Source organism: Sparus aurata, chromosome 11 (genome assembly GCF_900880675.1).
Source record: "Sparus aurata chromosome 11, fSpaAur1.1, whole genome shotgun sequence".
NCBI classification, from domain to species: Eukaryota; Metazoa; Chordata; class Actinopteri; order Spariformes; family Sparidae; genus Sparus; species Sparus aurata.
In genome coordinates this window covers 19,071,806-19,078,868 of record NC_044197.1, presented here as the reverse complement: position 1 = coordinate 19,078,868, position 7,063 = coordinate 19,071,806, and positions in this window count along the sequence as shown.

Genomic DNA, 7,063 nt, shown 5'->3' with positions numbered 1-7,063 from the left:
GACACCTCACTGAATATTAGTGTTACTGAATATTTCTCCCAATAGAAATTCCCCAAAATTATGGCAAAGCACATTTTTTCCAAACAAAAAATTGTAGAATAACCAGCAGGAGACCACTGATGTGTGGAGTGATTTTGGTGGCACTACACTCTGAATAATAGTGAAGTTATTACATTTTTTGTAGTTTCTCTTTTCGGTGTTGCACTTTGTAGACGGTCACTGCGCTCTCGTCTCACAGACGGCTGATCATACAGACCAGAGTTACTGTCCAGACGCTCATTTTAAAGAAAATACGGTTGTAGCTCGTTGTCTATCGTAGTACGGTAGGAAAGAGCCGCCGTTTGTGTTTTAACAAGGTTTCACTTATTAGTTATTGATCCGGGAAGTTCGAATCTGTGAATATATTTCCAACTTTACCAAACTAAATCCTACCACATAAGTCAGTTACGTATCATGTCAAAACCGGCTGCGCTCGCTTTCGCACCTGTGCTGTAAGTTTTGTTCTTCTGTTTTGAGATGCTGCTGCTGTGTGAGAGGCTTTCACGTGAGATCATCGTGATGATGAGACTCCACCTGCGCGAACCGCGGACTCACTGAAGTTACTGTGAGTGACTACTGTGCACTCAGGTGGCTGTAATTGAAGGCAAGCCCGCTACGCTGACCGGGCCAGGGGCACAGAGGCCACTGTGGCCGTACGATTAGTTTTTTTTTTTCACGGGGTATCAAGGCCAAAGTGCGGGCAACGGTGGCCATGAAATTCCCTCCCTGCATGCAGTTAATGCACTGTCTCTATACTTAAACGTCTTCTGATCGGCCTGATGTGATCTATTTTGAGAACTCCGATCAAAACCGATAGGGGCATTATCGGCCGATTGCGATCGGTTGCCGATCGATCGGTGCATCTCTATTAAATACCTTAAAAATCACCTCTTAAAATATTTAATGCTGATGGAAATGCAGTCAACAAGTTTGGTAGACCTCTCTGATACAAATACTTCATTTTGGCGAGTAACACATACATATAACTTGTTCACAAGAAAATAACAGTCATGCTAAGAATTATATTTGCAAAAGGTTTTCTCTCCATAATTACCAGATTAGTGCCTATTCATTAACTACATTTGGACGGATAAATTGTGTGTCAAGTGTTCTCCAACTGGACTTATTCCTAGCAAATACATATACATTATGTGTTCATTTGTGGGTTGTTGATTAAAACATCATATACCACCATCTGTTGTGATGAAATGTCATGACTAAAAACTAGTACAGACATTTTCCCTGCTGAAATAACATATTGGTACATACAATTATCTGGCTACATAAATTAGCAACTGCTGTGAACCATTTTTTACCAATGGCTGCAGTCAATCATCGTGTTTCATGGATAGTCTCCATTATTTTTTCAGGCATATTAAATATCTGTAATATCCCAGTTGTTGTTCTTCCCAGTAATTATTTTCCAGCTTTAGCCACAGACTCAAAATCCATAAACACAAGCATTTCAGGCAAATACTGATAGGACTGATTTGATGAAGCTGCTTTTTATAGAATGGTGAACATGGTTTATGAATGAGAGGAATCTTACGGCACTATAGTGAATGCTCCTGTAACAATGAGTGTGCATCACAAGATTGTCATTGTCGCCAGAATAAATGTTATATTGTATATGTTATACATAGATAGGTTTTATGGTTGGACAATGGTGTGCTTCAGGTTTGGTTACAATTGGCACAAATCCACCTGGTCAGGGTCAGGACAAATCATGTGTTGCCTCACTAGGCTCTGTCCTGTCCTGATGTTTTGTTAAAAATATCCAAACAGTGGTCTCTGGCTTGGCTCTGTTAATATGGCACTTAGAAATGTTTACGTATCCAGCATTTGCAGACACATTAAATAAATAGCAGGATATTTTATTCTTGCGACTGGGCTGTAGGTCATTGTGTCAGTGTCTTCCTAAAAATACCCTCCACCATCGCCAATCACCAATTTGTTCATTTATAGATTGAAAGTGATTAATGTGAAGATGTTTATCCAAAGTCATATTGCACTGGCAGGTGAAATGTGCTCTATACAAGGATGTTTTTTCAACGCATTTAGTTTTACGTATAAAACACCAGAAATATGGAACTACATGTCTGTGTACTGCTAACAAAAAGCTTCCACAACATCATAGTTTTACTGCAAAGCCGTATGTAATGTAAAATAAGAGATTGCACTTGCTGCTATAAAGCACACGCACAAGCGCTTATAGCGTCACAGCCTCAACTACTCCGCATCATGATTTGCAGGGCAAACTTTACATGTTAAAGAGGTAAAAAGGAGTTGTCACCCATTATTATTGTGGAGGCTGTGCTGGTGATATAAGTTCAGTGCCTGTCTGTCAGTCAGAAGATTGCCAGTTTGAGTTCTGTCCATGTCTATTCTTATCACTTTAAACACAACTTTAACCATTTATATATTACCACATTCAAATCAAGTTCCAAGTCAATAGCTCAGTCCGTAGGGACTTGGCTTTGGGACTTAAAGGTCGCTGGTTCAAGTCCCACCCGGACCAAAAAAAGAACAATGTGGACCGACAGTTGGAGAATGCTGTTTCACATCCTGGGCATTGCAAGGCACCGACCCCTAACACTGCTCGTTGGGTGCCGTGGCATGTGTGGCAGCCCCTTCGCTCATCTCCTCTACACTGCTTGTGTAATGTGAGTGGAAAAAAGAATTTCCCAATTTGGGATTAAAAAAGTATATAAAAAAATAAATAATTGATAGTCCCAGTGAAATACGGTCTAAAAATAACATTTAATTAACATCTTCAATAATCAAAAAACTCCCACTTTTGAACAAGTCGTGAGGAACTTTCAATGGTGAGGATAGACGTTTACACGATACATATCATGAATGTATAAGTGGATTGCAGTAATGTTAATAACCAATATTTTATTCTCTGGACTGGGCTGATGGATAGTATTTATATAGGATAATGTGTACATAGCAAAAATGTCTTGCCCATTGTTATAAGTGAGGAGATTAAGTAATCAGGGATGTTTATTTATTGGAAACTGAAGTCTAGATATGTGGTTCATGTGTAGTTGATGTTTTTAAAAGCCACCAGTGTGTAAGAACGTGCTTCATGGAACGTGACAGACACATCTTTGTTGAGCTTACCATTGCAACCTCTGATGTTGAGGACTCTCAAGCAGCCCATCTGTGATGTCAAATATAATGGATTTCACTGAAAGCACAAGCTTTCAAGTTGTCATGGCTATAACTGAATCTACACTGACAGCATAGTGCCCAAAACAAGAAATCTGCCAGTCCTGCTCAGCATGTCACCCTCTTAGTGCTGCACTATTAGTGACTTAAGTACAGAATTGTAATGTTTTGAATATAAAATGGGATTCATTTGAGCGAGAGCAAAGCTTTATACAGCTGTATACATACATGCACAGCTAATGTGAGGATTTCACTGTATCTGTGGCTGATGGTGAGTAGCCTTTTTCACAGAGTCTACGCATTATCTAGTGGAGGTTCACCAATTCTCCACATTTGTTTGTTCATGATGTTTCTGGGCTTCCCTCATCAAAGGTGTCGGCGTGTAGTTCGATAATAAAGGATACTGCGGAGGCAAGGCCGGGTGGAAATAGAGCAATCTTTATTTAAAACAAAATCTAATGCCTTGAGTCCGATCAGAAGCGGCCACGTTCTGATATTATCAAATCTCTGGACAAAACAATGCCAAAATGCTTGTCCTCTGCTCCATCAAAACCTCAGCCTTTGCTCTTACGAGGTTTTTCCAAATGCCACCCCCTGTTCCTTCTGTCAGGGCCTTTTTTAAGAGTCTCGTCTCAAGGACACCCACTTCTTCTGATTGGTTCCCTTGCCAAATTACTTAACAGAAGAAAGAAGGAGTTTGATCTGTGCTTAGTCATCTCCTATTATTTGGCATGCAGGTCAAGCTTAGCTAAGCGCTTAATCATTTGTTACCTTTGACCCCTTACAGTTGGAAGGTACCTCCTGGACTTCTATTCACACAATGAAAATCAATTGGTCATGATTGAATTCAAACTAAGTAGGTCAGTCATGATTGAATCTAACTTAAGTAAGTCAGAATGTGTTGTCCTCCAGACACCTCATTCACACAGAACCAAGCAGCTCCGGTGTAAAGCCGCACCAGTGTGTCAATTCATACAGCAAGCCGGCGCTGTGGATTGAAAAGAGGCATCACGGTACACGTCATTACGTCTCTGGGTTTTTTTAACGTGTTGCCCCCAGTGCCCTCCTGTTAATCTAAACATGTACTGACTGACTGTTTATAATCATATGTATGCTGTTATAATGTGTTGTGAATGAGATCCTGACCCACCATGCATCCTGGAAAGTGACAAAGTTACGTTTTTCGCTCTAAATTACATGACTACATAATCGGTATCAATAAACTGGATGCTGTTCGACTTTCTCACTCATAGGGCTGTATTCTGGGAGGAAGTTCACTGAAGTCTCGGTGTGGAGGGATGATCATCACAGTGATTTTTTTCAAGACAGTAGCTACAACAACACAATAGTGGAAGGAGACAAAAGTAAAGTTTTTTGCCGGGGACAGATGCTGTTTTTCTGGCAGAAATGTGACGAAGAGTCGGTAGGACAAGATGACAGACGCTTCTCTGGGTATAACTGCGGTATTTTTTTCCTCATATAAGTTGCCAAAGACACGACCAGTTACCAACACAACATAACTGTTGTTCGGTCCTGCAACGTTGCTTTGCCATTTGTCATTTATACTAATGACAAGTCCATTTCTGAAACTTCGTTATAAGCTCCATTTTGCTCACTGCAAAATACAGGATTCTCTCTTTGTTACACTACAGTGGTGTATGGAAGTCCACTTCTGCCATATGAAAAATGGTAATTTTGACTTTTTCTCATAATTTCTAACTTTTAAATCATAAAGTGGGATTTATCTAAAATCAAGTATTCATCAATTTATTTTTACTGGTGGAAAAGGGCTTTCTAACTAGCAGACGATGCAGGGGTGATAAAAATGGAACATCTTATCGTTACTAGTATTATGATAAACCAGGATTATTAATTATTCATATTAGTCAAACATAATTCAACACGATATTTCTGCTATGAAATTATGAGTCAAAGATGTAATTAGATCTGATTATTGAACCCTGTGAAACCCCATGTAAACGATATACGTGTGCGAAAGGTCAGTATGATCACTTGTTAACATGCATCAGTCTTGTCAGGGCTCGGTAAACATCTGCTCAGCGGACATTTATTATTCATGAAAAACAGAAATGCTATGTGATACCATGTGTGGTATTAAATTATTCACTCTTATCATCTGTATCATTTACACATGAAATGAGGATTATTTCATGAAGGTTCATTAAACATGACATGATTACCCACCAGTGTCAAATTGATCACTGAATACGGAATCAGGCTCTTTGAGGTGGTGTGATTACTGCAATAGATACGCAGTCTAGCACACTGGGAGCTCTCTCTCTCATGGAATCATCACGCCTCAGGCTTCTTCTCTACATCTGGAAGAGAAAAATCATTCCCTTGAGGACAACAATGTGAACATCTTGGCCAGAGAAGACAGATGTTTTGAAAGAGGAGTAAAATAATCCATATATGTCAAATTGGAACGTCCGTCTTTGAACAGAGGAGGTGCTCTGCGACATTAGTTATCACCCACCTACCGTGCTGTACTGAGTTCTCTTTCTAGACAGCTTGACAACCATTCACACCTGGGCTCACCTAGCCCTAGCAACCAGTCATACAGGTCATGGTAAATCTAAGTGCTGTATCGTAGGCAACTGGACTTGTTTCATTTTCTTGAAGATGTTTCACCTCTCATCCAAGAGGCTTCATTAGTTCTAATTAACTGGAGGGGCGTTGGCTGGCTTTTAAAATCTGTGCGGGAGTCTCCTTACAGTGTCCTTAATGACACGTGTGAGCTATAGTTTTCAACGTGATATGAAATCCATGTCTAAGACTTTGGCGTTGGCTTGTATTATGTCGGAGTTACAATTTGAAGTTAATTTGCCCTGATTGTTTTATCTACTCTCGGCCTTTCTCTTCACGAGCAGCTACTCTGACAGATTCAGCACAAGCAGCTCCCTATGGGTGAAGGACTGTTGACCTTGAGACTGGCTGTTACAGTGTGTGTGATTGTAATTGTGTGTGAATAAACAGAGTTAAGTTTTAATTGAAGACCCTTGGGAACAGTATCGATCCTGCTGGTGCTGACCATGATTCATTCGATCGATACCACTCACAAAGAAATGTAAAGGGTTTTTGTTAATAATCTTAAGAGGAACGTTTCTTTTTAGCATGTTAGCAGCCTCATCTTCATATCTGTTTTTCCTCCAAAAAGCTGCCCTGGCCAATCAGCTGCCAACCACAGTTACACAAAAGCAGCACAGTGCACTTTGGTTCTGGAGGTTGAGTACCTCATTCAACAGCAGTGCAGCATATACTGATAGCAATACAGTAGGAACATTATTCAGTCACTTTACTTTTCCCGATTCTCTCTGCAAGTCTCTCTCTGACTTTAGTGACACTTGCACTGCATTCATAAGTATGTAATATGTTTCCATATGATGCTGTGAAGTTAAAGGTATACTGTGGAGATTTTGACCACTGGAAGTGCAAGTAAAACACCCACATCTCAAATTATTGTGAAAAAAGTCAGCCTGGCAAATGTTTCCTAAGGGAATACATTTACTCATCAGATTAAACAAAAGCATTGTGCTTAAATAAGAGAAGCATGTGTGATACTCACAAAGTAAGTGTTTTGTTGAGATATTAGTATTGTTTTGTTTCCTCTGAGAGTCACTTTTAAGGTTGTTGCTATTGTATTATTTTATTATAGTCTGTTTAATTCAGAATGAGAAGTCACACAGAAAAACACAATGACGTGCTGTTGCGTGAAATGGACACTGGGTGGCAGCACTGGGTGACAACACCGGCAGCGTCACTTGGACTCTTTGCAATACATCGTGGAAGTGGGGCTCATAATCCAGATGAATGGAGAATGAGCAACAGT